General features: G+C 36.0%; 1 protein-coding gene across 5 annotated transcripts in view; it reads left to right on the top strand.

The window, feature by feature from the left end:
- Nucleotides 1-23000, top strand: part of LOC134825338 (sodium/hydrogen exchanger 6-like) — a 168436-nt gene that overhangs the window by 132590 nt on the left and 12846 nt on the right. The gene's annotated exons all lie outside the window — the stretch shown is intronic.

The following is a 23000-nucleotide window of genomic DNA, read 5'->3' as shown; positions in this document are numbered from 1 at the left end:
AAACCCTTTGCGAAGTCTATTCGTTTGTTAATTGTTTGTTTTCCACTTGTCTCGTGTTGTTCAACTGTGTGTGAGTGTGAATGTAATCTAAACAGGCGCTGCCTGATTGAGATAATTAATTACTGGTGTATACCTGCCCTGTAATTCCATTCAATGGAGTTACAGGGCATGTAAACACCAGTGGCGTACATTTCCTGTTGGCGCCACTGAGGTAAACACCAACTCTTCAGATCAATTCAAATTGTCTCAATCAGCTTACATTCACACATTAGTCGAACAACATGAGAAAAGTGTAAAAAACAAACTGAGTCTAGAGAATTACTAAAGTGACTCAATTTCAAGATGTTGAAGGATTGTGATGAATCCAGCGCGCGTACTGCGTAGGGCAAGTGAGCTTTCAGTATCCCATATCCGCGCTTTCCCAACATCCAAATCCTACCGCAAGCTTTATGATCATCGCCTGGAATTGTAATTGAGGGATCTTCTTTTTTTCTTTACTTTGTATTTGTTATATTCCTGTATATGTAATAATGTGGACGATCTCTCATAGTTATATTTGTAGTTATATACGAACTATTTTTTATTTCTCTGGAACCAGTTGAACAATGTAATTGTGCAAGCGTGATCTAAATCACTCTACACTCGAACTTCGAGATTTTTTAAGAAAGGCCCCCGACACTGCTTCAAGAAGGGCCCCGACACTGCACTTGAACCGATGTATTTTCATACGCTAATTTCGAATCACCCCGCATGACATTATAGGTTAAAATTCGCCCCTGGCGAGATATCGGCAAAAAACTGCCAAGATCACGTGATATGACCATATAAGGAAGTTGATATAATTTCTCGTTAGGGTTCAGGATGTGCTTCAGTTAGGAATTTGGTTAAGGTTAGGGTTGGAATCAAATTATAGGGTTAGGGTTTCGATTGTCATACGTTGTATGACCCTGTATCGTAGAAACTCTTTAAGTTTAGTGAACTAACGATGGGGGTCACGACGTGATACAAGGTTTCGAATAGTGATTCAGGGCCATCTAGAGAATGTGTCAAAAGAAGTCACGTGACAGTCCAGTATAGAGTGATTAATCATCATTGATCATCCATAATTGTGTTCGAATGAAAAATAAGATTAAGAATGCTGCCAGTATTACACTACAGTGTTATTACTGTTCCCCTTTTGTCCTCATAAGCTCATATCAGCCACAGTGCTAGTGCTCCAACATTTTTAATGGAAATCGATTCTTCACATCAACGTTATTCATATTGATCATTACTCCTCTTTTCGTTTAGATTGAAGTTTTAACAAATCGTTACAGACTGTTCTGACTTGATAATACTATAGCACTGTCGAGTGTAGCCGATAGGAGGACGTCGTCGCTTCGACGCGCATTATCATGCTTGCTTCGCTTAATTGTTAATTGTTAATATTCGCTGACGATATCGTTGCAAAGCTACGTTGGCATCGTCAATCAAATAGCATTGTTGTACTTATTTTTATTAAATAGCTCAACATAATATTAATGATCAGGCACCCATAAGATGATTTTTCGGGACAATTAGAATTTAAAAGATATTAGGATTTAAGATATTGCTAATTTATTATTATTATTAGAGGAGCGACCTAAACACTGTTATTATAAGGATCGGTTGCCTATCTTAAAAGTTAACCTCCCCCCAAACAGTTTGTATTATACTTGGGCACGGTTACACGTTCATATTACTAGCAGCCAGCAGGAACCCGTATAACCCTAAAATGGTGTCAAGACTCAAGAGACTAAAATAATTATTACCTATTTAATTCGCGTTTTTGACACCACTTGGTGGTCCACATTTTGGGCTCTAAAACTCCTATTTCTTGGCCAATTTTTATTTTTTCATGCTGATTTCGAGGCCATTAAAGCATTTGACCCAGTCAAAAAGTTTCAGTTGTATATCTTTTACGATATCTGCGGAAATTCGCGTTAAAGTTGATGCCGTGGTGTCAGTAAAATGGCTCTGATAAATATATATATATCGTCTCGCTTTATATATAGTAAGATTTCTAGTTTATGACGTAATAAGATCATGATATGTGTACCACGTTGCAGATAGCACCTCGAAATTGCCGAGCCAAGCTGTGGTAAAGATAACAATGTGAACAGAGGGTCAAATACGTATAAGGAAAGTAAACATATGATATCCGTCTGCTCGCAGGATCGCTTTTCCTGTTCGTAATTGGACGGATTTGCACTTGACATAGCACCTTGACATAACACCTCTGGACATACCACTGACATAACACATCTGTCCTCTAATATTGATATTGGTCGCTCGTGATCACGGAGCACATAGCTGCTCGTCGTTCAGAATGAATTTAATTCAGTTGTTATCATGATTGTGGTGTTGGTTAGTGGTTACCTACATTGTGTTTATTTTAACTTTGCTATCGACGATATAGTATCGTGCTTTGCTCTGAAAATTGTGTTAGTACCTGTTCGATCAGTTAAGGTGACGATTGCCTCGATCTTTCAAAAGTTTTCAATTAGGCAGGTGCTAAAATGCCTGACAGCCCTGAATACATCCAGCTATAAGCAAATTTCTTACTTTCTATCCGAAAAATTCCCGAACACCCGAATTAAAAACGTTTGGCTTCTGGCGGCTCGGCATCCAGACTAATCTTGTTAAAATTTACTTTTAACAATAAAGTTACAATCAGCATCTGAATTCATATATTCCTACAAATATAAAATCATAAATCCCAAACCTGAAAAAGCCGAAGTGTCGTAAACCACCCTGCAGTCTGCATTCTTGCATTCGGCTCGATGATCCCTGCGTGTTATACGAAAAAATATTGCCTCCTCGGGCATCCGCATATCAGTCCGCCCGGATATCATTCACTTTCTGTGGATCAAGATATTTATTATTTGTTTACAGTTTTTTATTACTATGTAATCTAACCTTATGTTTGTTAATACCCATCCTTGTTTTCTGCACTATGATACTATCGCGTTATTTAATAAAACTCATTAATCTCGGCTCCTCCTCCTGTGGCTGTGTACTTGTGTGTAGCAGGCCCACAGCGTAGGGCAACTTATAAAGTTATAACACGCAGACTTACCTATTACTATAATATATTATATATAATATCCTGTAGATCTGCTCATCTCAACATTAGTTATTAATTTCAGCTCACCTAGTTATATCGCTCCGCCCGCTAGGCTCCGTGGATATATTATTCGTCAGAGAAAAATTACTAAAATGGAATGAACCCTCCGCCACAATTATTAAACCTACATTATACTACACAACCAAAATGTGATTAATCTATTTAATTTATTTATTTATACTCAAGGTTCGAACTTCCTTAGCCATTAACCCTTGAGTTTTTTTTGTATATCATATATGGTAGCTTGTGTCCGTCGTACGGCGTCCCCGCACGCACAAGTAAATCGTTAATTTCACCATGTACGTCTCCCGTTAAGCCACTAGGCACTCATTTAAGATATGTAGATAAGATATTATATGTAACAATGGATGGCGCTGGATGGCGCTAGCTATCGCGTTTACACTATCGCAAAAGAACCGATTATTTGGACTGTATTTCGAGTTGGTATTACTATTATGCACAGGTTGCATAAACAATAAACATAGGGTTGCAAGGAAATATACACGATTTCCAAAATCAATATGGATGTAACTGGGCGGAGCTCGGCCTAGATACTTAGATAACTCCGCCATATCTGCATGTTTATAAACAGTAAAGCCTGGGGATTGGGAAATTGAGCGGCCATCCACAAAAGAAAAGTGGCCGCATTTCTTGCTATAGTGGTAATCTGATGTAAACTATTTCCGTGGCGTCTCTTCTCTTAGAGACTATACTGTTCTCTTATATGGTTCTATAAATTATATAAATTATATAGAATAATTATCCGTGTGTGTAATTAGTTTATTTATGCCATCGTTTAAAACGATCATCGTTTAACTTCTATTCGCTGGTTCACAAATGTTGATATAGCGTCCACTGACAATTATCTGGAACTAGACCCATCTTTTCTGTCATGTTTAATTTTAAACGACTTGCCTTACAGCCTTGGGTATATTTTATATGGTTTAATTATATTTTAGTACTAGTATATATTGGATCGACCTAGGTATATTCAGTAGACTTCGTGCCTACTGACATGCAATTAACTAATTAACGAAGTAGTTAATAAGTTAATAGTTTCTTCCTCCTTTTGTCATCTAGTCGCTCTTCATCTTCAAACATAGTTCAAACATTTTAAATGCTTTAACTTCTTACTGAGTCATTATTCGGAACTGAAGGTTGTGAGTATAACTATAATGTATATTTCAGTAAAGTGATAAACCTACCATGAACCAAACCTTTATCCATGAAATCACCACGCTTTCCCCCACCTCCTCCACCATCACCTCCTCTACTACCTACGTGTATGAGTACCTCCTCTACGCCTCCTCCTACATCCTCCCCTACATTCCCTACAACTCAGTCCTGGGTATCTGTGTTCTCTTCCTGGACATCACTGTAGCTACTGTCTATCTTGCTCGGTTAAAGGATAAGAGCTTCGTGCCGGGGTTGTATCTGTTGATAGCGTTGTTTGATGGAGGCATGGTGTTGGGACTGTATAGTCAGTATATAGTGTTAGCTGTGCTGAACAGGGCTAGTAATGAAGACAGTGTGTCTCTCTGGGGGCTCATAATCTCTAAAGTTTTGATAGAGGTTTGCCAGAGAATATCAGTGTTTGCAAACACTCTGTTGTGTGTCACCAGGACTATCAATACAGCCAGACCCTTCAGGAAGATAAACAAGAAGGTAGCATTAGGCTTCTTTGCGGGGTACCTTGGGGTTCTGGGGGTTTTTTTAAGGATAGTTAATCACACTTTTTTGCTACTAACTTTCGGGAAACTCAGCGAATAGCCCCTTATATTATTTTTGGGAGATTGGGGGGAAACCTTGTGTCAAAATAAATTGGGAGGGTGCGATGAAGCGGGGGACTCACTGTCCCCGGGGAATAGTTTGTACTTTTACCTGACCCTGGATCCCACTCAGGGTTTCCTTGTATCCTCACTATCATCTGCCTCGCCCTCATGGGTCTACTGAGACAAACCGTTCCTCTTTGAAAACCTCTGCTGGGGGAAAACAGAACAGTCACGTCATTGTCACCAAACTTAACCCCGTCTTTGGATCTGGTACTCCCCTGTGATATATTTTTTTGTTTATGTTTTTTCCAAAATTTGGGGGAAAACCGGGGTTTTTAAAACCCCCAAAGGGGGACCCCTACTTATGTTTTTACTGGAAAACATTTTCTTTGTCTTCCCCTTCCGCTTTTTGAATCTCGTGACGCAGGGGGTTATTGAAACCGGGGAGTCAGGATCTAAAAGAATATTTTTTAAAGGGGGGTTAAAAAAGGGAGGGCAAAGTTATTTTTAAAAAAAAAGGTTTTATATTTGGTGGGACTTGTTTAAATAAAAATGAGGGTTGAGCAGTTTTCTGCCAGTTTATATCACAGACAACACCCCTTTTTAAATCAAAACTTTCCCTCCCAATTCTTTTCTAGTCTAAATACAGAAATTACATAAATTTGTTAAAAAATTTTTGGGGGAAGGGATTTTGTTACAATGTTTCGAAATCTTTTTCTTTTGAAAAAAAAAATAAAAAAATGACGACAGACGATTCCCTTTAAATTTTTGGGTTTGAATAATAATGGGGTTGAGTAGGAAAAAAATAGGAGGTAGTTTTTTTTTTCGTGTAATTAAAATGTGAAAAAGGAAAAAATTGAAAAACCTTTATCAAAATTGTTTAACTTTTCTGTGGTCAGTTACTTACTGACTAATAAAACCCCTCGGGGTTTTATGATGCGGCTCTCATTTGGGAACGTTAAGATACTTTTAAATTTGGGCCTTTAAAATTAAACCCTTAAACTCGTTTTTAAAATTAAGTTTTTAAATAAAAGGACAAAAAAGGGACCTCTTAAAAAAAAATTTTTAAAAAAAATTTAAAGACATAAAAATTTATACATCGGAGTTCAATTTTGACGAAAATATTCGCCCCGGGAAAATTTTCGTAAGAAAAGGAAAACCGACAAACACCAGTATACAGCCCCCCGGGGGTACCCAGAGATTTTCAATGTTTTCTTCTCTTAGGCTTTTTGGCCCAGCCTTTTTTTTAAAAAAAAAACGGGGAAACATCAAAAAAAATTTTCCCTTCCCCCGGGGGATGGAGGAGCGATGCGTTCTTTTTTAGCAGGGAGTACAGCAAAGGAGTTCCCGGGGGAATAAAACTGATTTACCACCGGGGAAAAAGGGGCTGGAAACCCTTTCCTATAAAGGAATCCCAAACAAACCACTGAAAGGGAGCCCCTTTAGAATCTTTCAGTGGTATCCCCCTTTTTTGGAAGTTTGTTTTTGCCCTTATTTGGAAGTCCGTTTAATTTTTAAAATTTGTTTAACTTTGTTTGGGATCTGTGACAAAATGTTTTTTGGGTATCAAGAAAATTTAAATTTTGTAAAAGCAGTTAGATTCTATATTAAAACTTATTTTTTTCGGAAACATATCCCCCTAAAATTTTGAAGCACACCAAACCAGAAACATTACCAGTTTAAGATTTTTTAGTGATCCCCCAATGTAACCACCAAGGGAAACCAAATAGAGCGTAAAAAAAATAGCTCATAAAATATTTTTTTTAGCCAATAAACGATTTTTAAATTTATAAAATATAATTTTGGTTTTACCCTTTAAAACGATGTTTTTTAATTTGGTTTGATCCCCAAATTTTAAACCCGGTAAGAACATTTTAACGAAAAGCAGCAGCAAAGAAAAAGCACAAACCATTTTTTTTTCATGTTTAAAAACCTTTCTCCAAAGTTAAAATGTCGCTAGTGGAAGGGGCGATACACCTTATTTTGACAAAAAACATCCCCCAAATATATCGGTGTAAAAACCCAAGCGTGTTGGTCACTTTTGTGTCTAAATTGTAAAACTTTCCCTTAAAAGCGTTTTAAAAAGCGCTAAAACCCTAACAAGTTTATAGCTCCCGCTATGTGCTAAAATTTTAAAGTTATCACATCATGTGAACGTGTGCTTTTTTTTCCCTTTTTTTTTTTTTTTTTTTTTTTTAAAAGCCATCTTTTTTGGGGGTTAAAAAAACCCACCAAAAAGATCAAACACATTTGATTATCATTAAAAAATTAAAATTATAAATTAACGTAGAACTGTTTTTGGGCCCTATGACTATAATATGTTCATTTAAGATGTTTGGAAGCTGAGAAAGCATGCGTTTGATTGAAAACTTAGGGAAAGTTTGTCTTTTTTCCCGGGCCCCCAAAAAACAGCAATTTTAACTGACGATTTTAATTTTGCAGATTTGTTTTAAATTTAAATTTTAATTTTTTGGGCAGATTTTGGGGATAGTGAAGATGCGAGATTTGATCACAATTAACCCAGCTCGCCGGAAACAAATAGGAGATGAAGTTTTCCCAAGGTTCAGGAAAAAACGGGTCAGCTTGTTTTTGGGAGTTTAGTTTTCCCACTTTTTTCAAATTTCATTTTAAAAGTGTTTATAAAATATATCCTTGTGTTTGAAAAGATACCCCTTAAAGGTCTGGGTGGATGGATGGGGGGTTTCCTTAAAACAGCTATTTTTAACCTGGTGGCCTTTTCTTCACTTGGGGATTTTAACAGCTGAAAGAGGGTGAGAAACGATTTTTAAAGTATCATTTTTTTTTTAAAATCATAAGTTCGATTTTAAGTTACTTCTTTGGGGAAGGAATTTTTATTTTATTAATTGTCACCCCGAGGCTTTTCCCTGGTGGGGGGCCCTGTGCAAGAGGGCGGGACTCTAAAAAGAACTGATCGTCAAGAAATTCTGGGAGATGGACGCTTTTCAATATTAGGGGAAAAATTTTTCCCGTAGAAGGTAAATGTTTTTTTTTACAAAAAAAGATTCATGCTGTATCTTTTTAAAAACTAAATTTTCGTTTTTAAAACAAAAAATTAGTTTTTTTTTTGAAAAAACCTATTAGTTTTATAGTGTCCCCTTCAAAAACGAATCTTCTTAAAGTCCTTAATCAGTTGGGAAAGAAAATTTATTTGGATCAAGTAAAGAAAAGGCCTGATTTAAATGGAAATTAAAAAAATTGCATCTCGTTTACAATCGCGTGTTACTAACCGTATTAAAAATTTTTTTCAAATTTGTAAAATTTAAATTGTTTCAAAATTTTTGAAATTATTCAGTCATATGATTCAATGATGCCCAAATAAAATAAATGTTAGCGTAAAATTTGTAAGATTCTTGTGAAAAAAAATCCTTTTAAAACCCAAAAAACAGATTTTAGCTTTTTGGGGGTTTAACTTTGATTAATTTTTTAACTGTTTTAAACGTAAAATTTTTTAATATGATACCATACCCCGATTAAAAAAAATTAATAATTATTCATTTAGCCACAAAAAGCGTTAAATTTCACCCCGTCGCTTTTAATCGGGGGGTTTCCAAGTAGAGAAAACCGCACGTACCAACAATACAAGGGGCCCAAACCCACGGACCAAAAAGTTTTCAAACACTTTTTCCTAACCTTATCGAACGGGAATTTAAAATAGGAAAAATAAAATTTTAAAAAATTTTAAAACAAAAATTAAAAGGAATTTAAAAAATGAAGATTGCAAATGAAATTTCCAAAATTTGGGAAAAGGTATGTTTTCATTTTCAAAAAATAAAAAGGGGTGGTTAAAATTTGAAATTTTTTTTGGCAATTGGCTGTTTGCGTTTTTGATTGGTTTGTGTTAATCAATGAAACGTTTAAATTTTCTTACTGACTTATCAGTTTAAATGTATTAAAAAATTTTCTTAGTTTTTTCGGGTTAAAAGTTACCCTTGATATTTGTTTTCCCGGGTTTTTTGACGGTTTTTAAAACCCAAAAAAAACTCAATTAGTTGACATCTTTTAATTTTCCTTTTATTGTTATTAATTAATTAATTTGTCGTTTTTTTACGGGAACTAAAACACCGTGCGGGCACGTTTTTTAAAGGAGTTTTTTGTGTTTTAATGAGCGTAAAACCAAATTTTTGGGATTATAGTTTGGGGGTCGTTAAACATATTTTTTCCAGCCGGGGGGGGGGGGGGGGGGGGGGGGGGGGTTTCCCAAAATGTTACCCTAGTGTAATTTTGACAAAATTTAACAATGGTAATATGATCAAGGGGGGGGAGGGGTTAAAAAATTTCCCAAAAAATTGATTAAAACATTTTAAGGGTTTTCCAAAAGGGGTTTTATACATACGGGGCCCGGATAAATTGCGATAAATTACAAAATTAGGGATTTAATCCTCGAAAAATACTCGTTAGTGTCAATAAGTTATCTTTTAAAAAGAAAACTTTTAAAAATTATACTTTTAAATTAAGAAAAAGTCGAAAAAAATTTGGGGAGTTTTGAAAAAAAACTTAATTTTGTTAATTTGTGAACTTTTTAAAAAGTTTCGGGTTTACCCAAAAGGGCAGTGAATGAAATAAACTGGAAGTTTTGAAAAAAAAATTTTTTGTCCTTTGGCTGATGACAATCGTAGTTTTTTTTTAAACACAATTTATAAACAGTATTTATTTTCGTTTTTCAACGGTTTTAAATTGTTTTTTGGACAGTTAAGAAAATTTTCTTTGTTTTTAATACGTACCTTTTTTTAAACAAACATGAGTGACCCCCCCCCCCCCCCCCCCCTCCTTTTTCCCCAAATTTTCCTATCCCCCCGCTTCCAAATTAAGAGCGTGGTTTGTATAAAGTCGCTTTTAAAACGTTTTTAAATTGTTAGCAGTTTATGTTTTCTTATATTTTTTTAAATTCTCATTTCAGTGTTTGGCATTTTAAAGCTGCATTTTTTTTGAATTTTAAATTTGTGGTAATAAAAATTTTGGGTTTGAGCATTTTTTTTTAAATTTTTAGATTTTTAAAAGATTTTAACCCCTGAAAAAATTAAAAGGGTTTTTTTCTTGAACTTAAAATTAGAAGAAAAAATTTTAAAAGTCAATGAAAAAAAAAACGGAAAAGGCAGGGAAGGTAATGTCCCTTTGATTTTGTACTTATAATGTAATGAAAATTTTTTGGAAATCAGTTTAACATGATTAATTGAAAAAAATTGGTGGAGCGAAAGTGACCCCGGTTTTGAGCTATCTTGAGTTTTTTGACTTCTTGAACAATTTGCCTGTGGTTTTCCATGGTAGGGTTTTATGTTAAATCAATTTGTGACGTTTTTTTTAAAATTAAAAGTTCAATAAAGGGTTTAAAAGTAAATTTGATTTCAAAACGGTTAAAGGGTTCAAAAACCCCAAAGGGATTTTGGGAACTTTTTAAACCTTTTCAAAACAAAACAAAATAAAAAAAAAGACTGCACGTCAGGGGGAAAAAATAGCTTGTTTATTTTTTAAAAAAGGGGCCCCCTAATTATCAAAACCACGGGGAAGGGGAATTGGTTTTTTTTTTTAAATAAAATTTAAATTAGACTTGCAACATAGTATTTTCGAAAAAGGGATTTAGATATTTCAAAAACATTTTGGGTTTCAAAAAATTTTTAAAAATTTCAAAATTAAACCCCAAAAACCAAAAAATAAAAAAAATTTGGGAAAAAACCCTTTTGCTAACGCCAAACAAATCGGCCGCGAAAATAATGTTTTTTTCAATCCACAATTTGGGGCCCCGTAAGATCTATATTTTTTTTCTAACCCATATGAATGATATTGGGGCGGTTTTGAAGGTTAGGGGGCGGCGCTCAGCCTTTTCATTCCCCCAAAAATTCTTTTAATGTTTATAAACCCATAATACCCGGGGTCCCCGGAAAAAAAGCCCAGGCTGAAGCAGGCCCTTTAACGAAACTCACCCCCCTTGGGCCACGCCACCCCGACCCTGCGAAAAATTGACATCGTAATCATTTTTGGTTTCAATTTCGTAAAAAATTTTTAAAAAAATTTTGAAAAAAAATTCGAAGCCCGGCCCTTTTTAAAAAGGGTTGGGTTTAGTTCGGGAAAAATTATTCTTTTTCAAAAAATTTCGAAAAGCTAACTACAAAAATTTTATAATTTGGAAATTGAAAAGGTTTTAAAATTTTTGGTTTTGACCAAAAAAAAAAAGGGGTAAAAGAAGTATTATTAAGCAGGGAAAATCACTTTCAATTTTAAACAAAAGGAAAAAAATTCAAAAATCACATAAAACTTTCTATCAAAATTTTTTTTTTTAGCCGTGGGTTTCCCAACCTACCGGGGGCGCGCCCGATTTGGGGGGAACTCGCGAGGCCCCAATATACAGAAAAATTTTTTTTTACGAGAATCACCCTTTAAATTCATTATCCCCTTTAAACTTGTAGTGCCGACTCAGAAATTTTTTTAAACCCAGTTTGGGTTTAAATTTTTTGGGGGACTGAAGTAATTAAAAAAAAAAAAATTTTTTTTTAAAAATTGGGGAAAAAATTCCTCGCCCGTTTTTTTAAAATTTCCCGTACATTTTGGGCCCCTTTTTAAAAAAATTCTTTTACAGGCGTACTGGCCAACCCCTGTCGTGAATATAAAAAATCAACGGGAAATAACAAAAAACATGCACCCGTTCCATCTGGTTTTGCCAAATTTAAAAAAGCTCTTTTTCCCCCCCCCAGGTACCCGTTCTTCCCGTTCTAAAAACGTAAAGGAAATTAAAAACTTGATCTAAAAAATTTTATGAAATTAGTATTACACAAAATACAAATATTTCCCATTTTGCGCCCAAAAAGTTACTTTAGTTTTACCCCCCGGAAAAATTTGAAAATTTTTTGAAAAAAAGTGTTTTGGGGCTGGTTTGGGGGGGCGGCCCCAGGGGCTTTATTTTTTGCCCCTCATCACCGTTCCCCCATTTGCCCAGACCTTTTATCTTTACTTTTGTCTGGTTTTTTCCACTCCTGTTTTAATCACCAAGTGACTAGCTAGGTTTAAAATGATAATCGACGAGTTTGTTTTCAAATAACAACATTTCGAGGGGTGGTTCAGAAAAAATCCCCGCTCTTTAACCCCCCCCCGAGCAAAAAAACCATGCACTGCCAACTTTTGTACCCCCCAATTGCTGTTTATATCCCAAACCCAAAAATTAAAATTTATCCCAACATTGTTTACAAAATATTTACTTGCAAACCCCGCAATTTTATAATTTTAAATTTTAAAAGTATATTGGCGCGTAATTGGGTGTGCAACAAACACGCTTTGCCCCCACTAAGAGCCCCTCAAACCCCCACCCCCGGGGACTCTCGGGGGCCCCTACGTGACCGATTAACACCGAAACCGGTTTTTTGGGCGGAAACTAGGAAAAAACTAGTTTGAGCATCGAATAGGCCCTCAAAACACCGCTTTACTCAGCAGGGGCAGAGTTTTAATTTTCCACCCCGCCCCCCGCTTTTACTTCAGCTCCAAAAGTGCTTAATTATCCGGGCCCCCGGACCGGATTCTGCAGGAACGCTTTCAGTTTGATAATGTTTTTTTCCCCCAATGACAGGAAACGGCTTTTGGGTTTCCTTTTTGAAATGCCGAAATCAACAAATTTTTTCAAATCACGGGAACCACCTCGGGGGGGTATAAGTATAAAAAAACTATAAAAAATTTTTAAAAATTAAAATGCCTACATTTACAATTTCCCTCGTTTAAAGATTTGAACCCTGGATTAGTAAAAATCTGTCTTTAAGGGTGCATAACATCCCAACGAAAAATTCCAGAAACACAGTACAACTGTTTCAAATTTGGGGGGGAAAAACATTATATCACTCAAAGGTTTTTTTTTTACCACAGTCCCTTTGGAGCCGCGCACACTTTCACACTCGGTTTCATTGAGCCCACCCCAAAACTTTACACCCTTCTTTTCACCCCTCGGAAAACACTTCTTTTATTTTCTCTGTCACTGTTTTTTGGGCTGCTCGAAACGCTGCTTGGGGAAAGGAGCCCCCGTTTCATTTTATATTTTGATCATGGCAAATTTTGGGAAAGGGTTTAAAACCCGGTGCTATTCATTTTCTGTAAATCGTTCATTGTTTTTAAAAGATGTAACTGCTATCACTTCTCACGCTCTCACAGTATAAACCCCAGTCTTGCAGCAGAGGACAATAAGACAGTAAGTTTTTAAAAATCTCAAAATTTTTTATATAAACGTTGTTTGATGGAGGGAAGGTTTTTGGGGCTGTATAGTCAGTAATTGTGTTGCTGTGGGGGGGGTACCTTTTGTTTTGGTTTTTTTGTAGGACTAGCTTAATCACACTGTTTGTACTTTAATTTTTTGGCTCGCGAGGGTAGACCCCTTTTATTAGTTTTTGGGGAGTTGGGGGGAACTTGTGTCAAAAAATTTTTAGGAGGGTGCAATGTAGCGGGGAAATTTACTGTACCCAGGGAAAAGCTTGTACTTTTTTTCCTTTACCCTGCTGAAACCCCCTTTGGGTTCCCTTTTAACCTCACTATCACTGCCTCCCCATGTTGGGGTTTTTTATGAAACGACCAGTTCCTCGGGCAACCCTGCAAGGAGGAAAAAAACAGCACTGTCCTGTCCCTACTTAACCCCCGCCCTTTTTGAACTGTGTACTCCCTCTGTGTATATTATTTTGTTTTGTGTTCCCAATGTTGGGGAAACCTGGGATTTAACCAAACCGGGGGCTCCTACTTTTGATTTTAAACTGGGGAAAAAAGTTCATGTTTACCCTTCCGCTGTTGAATGCCCTTTCGGCCCCAGGTGGTTATTGTACACAGGATTTAGGACTGAAAAATGGTTTTTAAAAACGGGGTTTAAAGAGGGCAAGCTCTTTAAAAAATAGGTTTACTGGGTTTGGGAATAAGAGATTAAAAAAAATGATGGGGAGCAGGTTTTTGCCAAATTTTATCACAGGGCAAAATCTCCTGTTAAACAGGAACGTTCTTTCAATTCATTCCTAGGGTTTAAAAACGAAATTACCTACATTTTTTAATAAATTTGGGAACGGTTTTTTTTCAGTTTTTTTCGATATCATTTCTTAGAAAAAAATAGAAAAAAGACGACAGACATTCACCTAAAATTTTTTGGGGTTTTTATTAATAAAGATGTTTTGGGAGGATAATAAAAAATGAATTGTTATTTTCGTGTAACTTAATGTGAGACGCTATTGATTTCGTACTAAGGCTATTGTTTTTGTGGTCAGTATTTCTTACTGGGTCTAAAAATAAACCATCTTTTGTGGATGCGAGTCTCCTCGTTGGGGAAACCCATAAGATACTTTTTAATTGCATTTTCATTAACATTAAATCGGGTTTTTTGAAATAAATTTTTAAAAAAAAAGGGCAATAAAAAACCTCCCTTTAAAAAAAATCGTTAAATAAAATTTTTACACCCTAAAAAAAACTACACTGAGTTTTAAATTTGACGAAAATATTCGCGGGGTGGAAACTTCGTAAGTAAAGTAAAATCAGGACAAACACAGTATACAGGGCTGAACAAAAAACAGTTTTTAAAAATTTCCCCTCCCTGCGGGGAAGGACGATGCGTTCGCCCTTAGCAGCGGGGTACAGTGGGAAAGGGGTTCCCAGGCGGATAATACTGGGCCCACGTTTGGGAATTTGTGCTGGCAAACCGGTTTCCGATCCCGGGAAATACCATACCATGACTGGGGGGGCCCTTTTAAAACAGGCTGGGGATGCCCCTTTTTTGGAAATTATGTTTTATGCCCCTTTTTTTGGGGAAATCAAAGTGTATTTTTTTTTTGGGGGGTAAAGGTTTGGATTTCTGTGATAAAAAAAATTCGGGATCAAGCCCAAAAAAAAGGGTTTTATTGCAGTTAGATTTTTTATTTAACCCTTATATTTTCGGAAACATATCCACCTCAATTTTGAAGCACACCTGACAGTAACAGTACCAGATTATAGACTTTTAGTGATCCCACCGATGTAACCACCAATGAAACCATAGAGCGTAAATCAATAGCTCAATATTATATCGTGTTAGCCAATAAACGATGTCTATTTAGCTCAATATAATATGGTGTTAGCCAATAAACGATGTCTATTTAGGATTGATCCCCGATTTGAGCGGTAAGAACAGTTTACTGATATGCAGCAGCAAAGCCAAAGCAGCTAACCATCTTTTTTTTCATGATAACACTTTCTCCAAAGTTAACATGTCGCTAGATGGAAGGGGCGATACACCTTACTTTTGACATAAAACATCTCCAATGTATCTGTGTCAAAACTAGCGTGTATGGTCACATTTTGTGTCTGATTGTGAAACTTTACTTCAAAGCGATTTAAAGCAGCTGAAACATAACAAGTTTATAGCTACCGTCTATGTGCTATAATTTTATGTGTATCACTATCATGTGAAGCGTGTGCTATTTTTACCCTTTTAAAGCCATCTTAGTTGGGCTTCTAAACACCTATTAAGATCTACACATTTGAGATATCACTAACAATTATATTATAAATTAACGTAGAACTGATTTCTGACCTAGTGACTATAAGTATGTTCATTTAAGATGATTGGAAGACTGAGAAAGCATGCCGTTTGATTTGAATACTTATGAAAAGATGTCTTGTATCCGCGCTAAAAACAGCAATATTAACTGACGATATCTAATTGCAGAGTTGATTAATTAATTAATTAATTGCAGAGTTGGAATAGTGGAAGATGCTGAGACTGATCACATAATTAACCAGCTCGCTCAGAAACAAATAGGAGATGAAGATTTGCACAGGCGTCAGGAACAATCAGGTCAGCTTGTTATTGAGTTTAGTTGGTTCACTTATTTCAAAATTTCAGTTGAAGCTGTTTTCAAAATATTTCCTTGTGTTTGACCTGATACTCTCTACTAGGTCTGGGTGAGATGGGATGGAGGTTCCTTAAAACAGACTACTCTTACCTGGTGCCTCTCTCACTATCGAGGGATCTACAGCTGAAGACGTGAGTAACGACTTTAAATGTATCATTCTAATTTAAAATCATAAGTTCAGAGTTATGTTACTTCATAGGGACGGAATATTGTTATATTATTAATTGTCACTCCGCAGGCGTTTTCCCTGGTGTGGGCCTGTAGCAAGATGGCTGACTTCTGAAAGACGAGCTGATCGTCAAGAAAGTCTGGGAGATGACGACGTTTCAATATTAGAGGAATATATTCCCGTAGAAGGTAAACTGTTTTATTTTACAAAACAAGATTCATGCTGTAATCAATTTAAAAACTAAATTTACGTTTTTAAACGTAAAATTTAGTTTTATTTAGTTTTTATTTGTAAAACCTACTAGTATTATAGTGTGCCCTTCAAAAACGTATCTTCTATAAAGTCCTTAATCAGTTGAAGAGATAATATTTGGATCAAGTGAGACAGCCTGACTTAACTGGTATTGTAAAACATGTGCATCTCGTGTTACTAATCGCGTGTTACTAATCTCGTATTACTAATCTTCTAATATTGTGAAATTATTGTTATCAGAATTTGTAATTATTCAGTCATCATGATTTAAACTGATGACCAATATAATAAATGTTAGTCGTGAATTTGTAAGATTATGTGAGAAAAAAAAATCCATTTATAACCAATAACAGAGTTTAGCATGTTGTGTAACTTTGATTAATTTTTTATACTGTTTTTATACAGTACAATTTGAATATCGATACCATAGCCGATTAATAAAATTAATAATTATTCACTTTCAGACACAGAAGCGATAATTTCACACCGTCGCTCTAAGTCGGAGATTCCAAGTAGCAGTAAACAGCACGTGACCAACAATACACGTGACCAACACGTGACCAACAGTATTCAGAACACTGTTTCCTAACTCTTATCAGAACGAGGAACTTATATGGAATAATATAATTTCAAAATTTACATAAATTAATGATTAATAAATGAAGATTGCAAATGAAAGTCTCACTTGGTAATTGGATATGTCTTCATTTTCAGAAATAAGAAGCGGTGGATTAAGAATTTGAAATTTTGTTTTGGCAATTGGCTGTTTGCGTGTTTGATTGGTTGTTGCTGATATCAATGTAACGATTAGATTTCTTACTGACTTATCTGTTTTAAATGTATTCAGAAGAATATCTTAGTTTCTCAGGTTAAAAGTTAGCCTCTGATATTTGTTTTCCAGGGATTTGACGGTGTTTGAAACCAAAAACTCAATTAGTTGACATCAGTTAATATTCAATTTATTGATATTAATTAATTAATTTGTCGTATTTTTACTGGAACTAAAACACCGTGCTGGCACGTGTTTTGATGGAGTGTTGTGTTTTTAATGAGCGTACATCCTAATATTTGAGTTATAAATAAGGGGTCGTTCACATATTACGTTTAAATCAGCCGAGGGGGGAGGGGGGGGGGGTTTCCAAATGATTACGTTAGTGTAATTTTGACACAATAGGTATGTGTAAAACTGATTAAGGAGGGGGAGGGGGGTTTAAAATTTGTCAAAAAGTGATTACGTAATATGTGAACGGTACCATAAAAGGTGGTTGTCTGTAGTATACATACGTGGCCGGATAAATTGCGCTAAATTACAAAAGTTTTGAGTAATCCTCGTATGATACTCGTTAGTGTCAAGTAGATATCTATTAATATATACTATTAATATGTAGATGTCGATAAATTGGAGATTTGAAAATAGCTTAATTTGTTAACTTGTGAACAACTTTAAGATCAGCTTTACCCTAACGGTGTAGTGAATGAAGATAAGCTGGAAGCTTATGTAATATGATGTCCTTAGCAGATGACAATCGTAGTTTTTTATTTCATCACAATTTGATCACATGTATTTATTTTTCGCTTTCAACGGTTAAGTTGTGTTTTGGACAGTTGAGATGTATTTTCGTGTATACTGTACCTCGTTTTATCAAACTATGAGTGACCCCCCCCCCCCCCCCCCCCCCCCCAATCTCCAATTCCTATCCCTCCCGCTTACAAATTAAGAGCGTGGTTTATAAAGATATAACAGTCGCTTCAACGTGTATTATTGTTAGCTGTGTAAATAGAGCTCAGTTTACTGTTCTTATATTTTCTTAATCTCTACTCTCAGTGATTGTGCATTTTAAAGCTTCATTTTTTCTTGAATATTTAATTGTGGTATGATAACAGATTGGTTTGAGCTTTTTGTTAGATTTAGATTGTTAAATGATCTTAACCTGATTAAAAGTTGAAGGAATTTTCTTGAACTTGAAATAGTAGATAATATTAATGTCAATGGTAATATAAACGGTAAAGTCCGGGAATGTAATGTACATTAATGTGTACATTATAATGTAATGTATATTTGGTATCAGATATAAATTGAACATATCTGATGTGGAGCTGCATGTGATCCGGTTAGAGCTATCTTGAGTATTTGAGCTATCTTGAACAATTTGTCTCGTGGATTCCAGTGGTAGGGTATTTGTGTAGAATCTATTTGTGACGTCCTGTTTAATGAAGTTCAATAAATGGTAAAATTGTAAATTGATTTCTACGGTTCAAGTTCTAAAACGACAAATGGATTTTCTTCGGTTCTATTTTACTTGTTCAAAACAAAACAATATAAATAAAAGACTGCACGTCTGCGGTCAAATTCAAAATAGCTTGTTCATGTAAAAAAGTGAACGGTCCCTTATAAATTATCTAGACTCGACGACAGAGAATATGGATTGTTTTTTAATGACATTATAAGACATGCATACATAAGTATTTTCGAAAAATCGATTTAGATATTTCAAAAACATTTTAGGGTTTCAACAAATTTATTTTCATATTTAATACGTCCATAATACCGAAAAAATAGGTAATAAATTGTGAAAGAACCTCTATAGCTAACGTCAGAACTAATCGGCCGCGCAAATAATGTTCTTTGCAATCCACAAGATCTATATTTCTGTTCATAATCATATGAATAGATATTAGGCGGAATGACAGGTTACTGGGCGGCGCTCAGCCTGTCATTCCGCCAAATCTTTATTATGTTTATGAACATAATAGCCTGGGGTCCCCAGGTAAAATGACAGGCTGAGCACGGCCCAGTAACGAAACTCACCACTGGGCCACGCCACGCCGAGCTGCGAAAAATTGACATCGTGAATCATAGTTGGTCAATTCGTACAAAATTTGTAAAAAATTTGTAAAAAATTCGTACAGTTCGGCACCTTTTAAAAGTTCGGGATTAGTTCGGGAAAAATTCGCTTCATAAATTTTCGAAAAGCTAACTACAAAAATTTTATAATTTGAAATATGAGAGGTTTAAGTTTTGTGTTTTGACCAATAATACAAATTGTATAACTGAAGTATTAGTAAGCATGAAAATCACTTTTCAACTTTATCAAGGAAATCAATGCAATAAATCACATCAACTTTGCTATCATTATTGTAGCCGTAGGTTTACAACCTACCAGGACGCGCGCCGAGTTGGACTCGTCGACGGTCCAATATACAGAACAGATATTTTACGAGTATCACCCGTTAATATCATTATCACCTAAACTTGTAGTGTCCGACTCAGAAATCTGATTTAACAGTTTGAGGTTTCAATTTTTCGGACTGAAGTAATTAAAAAACAAAACTTTTTTTTAAAAATTCGGTAAAAATTCCTCGACAGCTTTTTAAAATTCGTACAGTTCGGCACCTTTTAAAAGTTCGTACAGTGCGTACTGGCCAACTATGTCGTGAATATAAAAAATCAACAGGGAGAATATCAATAAACATGCACCCGTACCTATCATGTCCTGCCATATAAACTAGCTCTTTCACTCTCCACCAGGTTCACCAGTTCTTCCAGTTCTAAAGCGTAAAGGAAATTAGAAATCTAGATCTAAGAAATTTGATGATATTACTACAACATACAAATATGCCTATTTTGTCGCTAAAAATGTTACCTTTAGTTTTACCTCGAAAATTAGAAATTTTCAGAAAATGTGTTATTGGTCTGGTTTGGGGAGCGGCCTAGGGCGCTTTAATTATTCTTGCCCATCATCAGCCGCTTCCCCGGTCCCCGAGACTTCATCTTTACTTTCGTCTGGTTTTCCACTCTCTGTTCAATCACCAAGTTACTAGCTAGGTAACATGATAATCGAGCTGAGTTACAGTTTTCAACGTAACAACGATTTCGAAATCGTTCAGACAAACCCTCGCTCTCACCCATCTGAGCAACAAACCAGTGCACTGCCAACTATGCTACCTCACACTTGCATGTTTATATCCAACCAAAAGTTAACTTTATACTAACATTGTTTACAAAATATTTACTTGCACGCACGCAATTATATATTGATTATACCGTATATGGCGCGTAATTGGCTGTGCAACTATCAGGATGATAATTAATCACTCTACAGTCGACTGTCACGTGACGAAAACGCCGTGATTTCATTGGTTAACCTGATAACGCGCCGCAGATCTCTATAAACACAAATTATTCATCGCGCGTGCAGTAAACTCAAATTAAGTCTTAATTTGTTACCGAAATTTGGCAACTATCAACATCATGGCAAAATTAAGTCGCATGCCCAGTAAATTGCTAATCAAATGTACGGCACTAATAATACAGTCTACACTTACAGTGTATGAATTCATGAACGAATTTATTAAGGCAGATTGGTAGAACAACGATCGTAAATGATAATTTGTATTAACAGTGGAAAGTGTTCTTAAGGGAGACTGTTGTGTAGCCATGTCGGGAGTTATAAAACACCGAACACGACATTAAAAACACTTTCCAACTACAAAACTTAACCACAAAACCAGCTCTGAGCACTATTTCTAGGTTATGAGACGGCTAAATGATGCCAATTATAAATCCTCAGATCTCCCAGTACTCTACACACTACATTAAAAACACTTTCCAACTACAAAACTTAACCACAAAACCAGCTCTGAGCACTATTTCTAGGTTCTGAAACGACTAAATGATGCCAATCATAAATCCTCAGATCTCCCAGTACTCTACATTAAAAACACTTTCCAACTACAAAACTTAACCACAAAACCAGCTCTGAGCACTATTTCTAGGTTATGAGACGGCTAAATGATGCGAATAATAAATCCTCAGATCTCCCAGTACTCTACATTAAAAACACTTTCCAACTACAAAACTTAACCACAAAACCAGCTCTGAGCACTATTTCTAGGTTATGAGACGGCTAAATGATGCGAATAATAAATCCTCAGATCTCCCAGTACTCTACATTAAAAACACTTTCCAACTACAAAACTTAACCACAAAACCAGCTCTGAGCACTATTTCTAGGTTATGAGACGGCTAAATGATGCCAATTATAAATCCTCAGAGCTCCCAGTACTCTACATTAAAAACACTTTCCAACTACAAAACTTAACCACAAAACCAGCTCTGAGCACTATTTCTAGGTTATGAGACGGCTAAATGATGCGAATAATAAATCCTCAGATCTCCCAGTACTCTACATTAAAAACACTTTCCAACTACAAAACTTAACCACAAAACCAGCTCTGAGCACTATTTCTAGGTTATGAGACGGCTAAATGATGCCAATTATAAATCCTCAGAGCTCCCAGTACTCTACATTAAAAACACTTTCCAACTACAAAACTTAACCACAAAACCAGCTCTGAGCACTATTTCTAGGTTATGAGACGGCTAAATGATGCGAATAATAAATCCTCAGAGCTCCCAGTACTCTACATTAAAAACACTTTCCAACTACAAAACTTAACCACAAAACCAGCTTTGAGCACTATTTCTGGGTTCTGAAACGACTAAATGATGCCAATTATAAATCCTAAGAGCTCCCACTCTACATTAAAAACACTTTTCAACTACAAAACTTAACCACAAAGCCAGCTTTGAGCACTATTTCTAGGTTCTAAAACGACAAAACGATGCGAATTATAAATCTCCCACTGCGTAAGCCGGTAAACTAATTAACCGGCTAAAAAAGCTGAGACGGCTATTATGTATTATCGACATGATCACGGCCGTTAAATGGCTATTAGTTTACTGTTCATAACAGCTGCTCTGTATTTGTGCGCTCTATCATAAGGTTGTTTCAGAGCTGCTAAACTCCGGCTAATATAACAAGCCTTTTTATATAGCCATTTAAGAAGGAAAAATACTTAGCACTTTACAACCAACAATCACTCATGTTTTAAACCTTTATAGCGAGTCGGCAATATATTACAATTTTACCGAAGTCAATTATTTTTACTTGAAAAGTATAAGAGTTAAGACTGCAGAATCTTTAGTATTATAAGTATAAAAAGCAGAAAAACACGCCACATGAGGTCTCAAAATATAGATAACAGTAAGATTTTTAATCTGCCTGCACGTGAGATGGGGGGAATGTTTTTTATTCTTCTTCTTTGCAGGAAGTGGTAACCTGTTCTATCCCTCTAGTTCTTTTTGTTGTTACGCCACTGCTTGTTGTATTTCCGATCGTAGGACTGAATCCCTAACGGACGGAATCACTACCACCCAAATATCACTACTGGTAGTGATTTAGTCCGTTAGGGATTCGATCCGAAAATGTACCTCAATGCCTACCAGTTGATCTTCAGATCTTAGTTCACTAGTTCTAATATCATGACATGATCTGAGCCGGGGCTCTCATGGAGTGCTTGCTATGGGGCCTGTCAGACATGTGATCCACAGACTTACGTACGCAACGAGGAGCCCTAACGAGAACTGGTTCGGATCAAGTCATCCATAATGACCTGCTATACGACAATACAGTGATGTGAACCTTCACATGCTCGGTATCTCAATCAGCTAGCGGGAATAATATATAAACCCGCAACGCCTGTGTTTATCTTATACCCCTATGTCTTCCTCATCCATCGAGTTTATTCCTGGCAGAAAGAAAGGCAGCCGCAACGTCCTCTACGATGGTCACCTCTACCACCTTAACAGAAAGAAGGAAGACAAGACCTACTGGAAGTGCAACAAGTGCAAGTCCCGCCTGATCCTTGTCCAGGACACCTTCTGTTCAGCTACCCCTCATGACCACGAATCTCAACCAGCAAAAATTGCAGCCCACCGCTCCAAGTCTAAAATGAAGACCCTCGCA

Source organism: Bolinopsis microptera, chromosome 13 (assembly GCF_026151205.1).
Source record: "Bolinopsis microptera isolate Bmic1 chromosome 13, MBARI_Bmic_1.0, whole genome shotgun sequence".
Lineage (NCBI taxonomy): Eukaryota > Metazoa > Ctenophora > Tentaculata > Lobata > Bolinopsidae > Bolinopsis > Bolinopsis microptera.
The sequence above is the reverse complement of the archived record's forward strand: the minus strand, read 5'-3'. Positions and strand labels throughout refer to the sequence as shown.